Source organism: Mirounga leonina, unplaced genomic scaffold (genome assembly GCF_011800145.1).
Source record: "Mirounga leonina isolate KUSES-001 unplaced genomic scaffold, KU_Mleo_1.0 Mir_98, whole genome shotgun sequence".
Taxonomy (NCBI): domain Eukaryota; kingdom Metazoa; phylum Chordata; class Mammalia; order Carnivora; family Phocidae; genus Mirounga; species Mirounga leonina.
The window spans coordinates 878,367-879,319 of record NW_023270921.1 but is presented as its reverse complement, the minus strand read 5'-3'; the positions used below and the strand labels follow the sequence as shown (position 1 = coordinate 879,319).

At 29.0% G+C, this 953-nt stretch overlaps 1 pseudogene; it reads left to right on the top strand.

The window, feature by feature from the left end:
- The first annotated feature begins 662 nt into the window (after positions 1 to 662).
- On the top strand, positions 663 to 757 carry LOC118006708 (annotated as a pseudogene).
- Positions 758 to 953: the final 196 nt, after the last annotated feature.

Below are 953 nucleotides of genomic sequence, written 5' to 3'. Positions count from 1 at the left end.
AGTTAAATACGACCCTTTTTTGTTCATTGATCTTGATTCTTTACTCGAAGATGCTTACTTACTCGAAAATTAGTACCACTTCGTTTTTCAGCCAACTGTGCATTTCTACCTAAGTCAGCCAGTTACTCTTTCCCAATCTAATAGCTAGAACATAAGCATCACGAAAACGTTGTGGCATTTTTAATAGAATACAGATTTTTCAATCATTGAATTAAAGATCAGTGACAAAAAACAGGCTCTTTCAGTTTTCTGCTAGAAAACTGCTTCTAAAATTACTTTATATTGAGTTTAAAGTCATTATTTTAAGAGTGAAACTTCTGTCCATTTTAATCAATGTAAGCATTTCAAACTACATGAAAAATCAAATAATTTTCATTTTAATTTTTCAAAAGTGAATGTTTTATTACCTTAGTTTTTAAATTGAATATAAAATCTTTTATATTTTAAAATTTGTCTTCAGACTTTTTTTTCATTCTCCAGTAGTTCTCAGTTATGAGATCGTAAGTCATATATATACATATATATGTATATGTGTATGGTATGTATGTATTCAATATTTTATACTGAATTTAAAATTTAAAAAAGTTAATTTTATATATTACATATGCATATATGTAAGCATAATATACATATGTAACCGCACACAAAGAAAGAGAGAAATGGTGCTCCCTTTGGCAGCACATATACTAAAAGTGGAATGATGCAGACATTAGCATGGTCTCTGCACAGGCAAACTCGTGAAGTGTTCCATATTTAAAAAAAAAGAAAGAAAGAGCAAGAGAAAGAAAGGAAGAAAGAAAAAGAAAAAGGAAGGAAGGAAGGAGGGAAGGAAGGAAGAGAAAGGGAAAGAAAAAGAAGAAAAAGAAAGAAGAAAGAAAAGAAAAGAAAGAGAGAGAAAGAAAGAAAGAAAGAAAGAAAGAAAGAAAGAAAGAAAGAAAGAAAGAAAGAAAGAA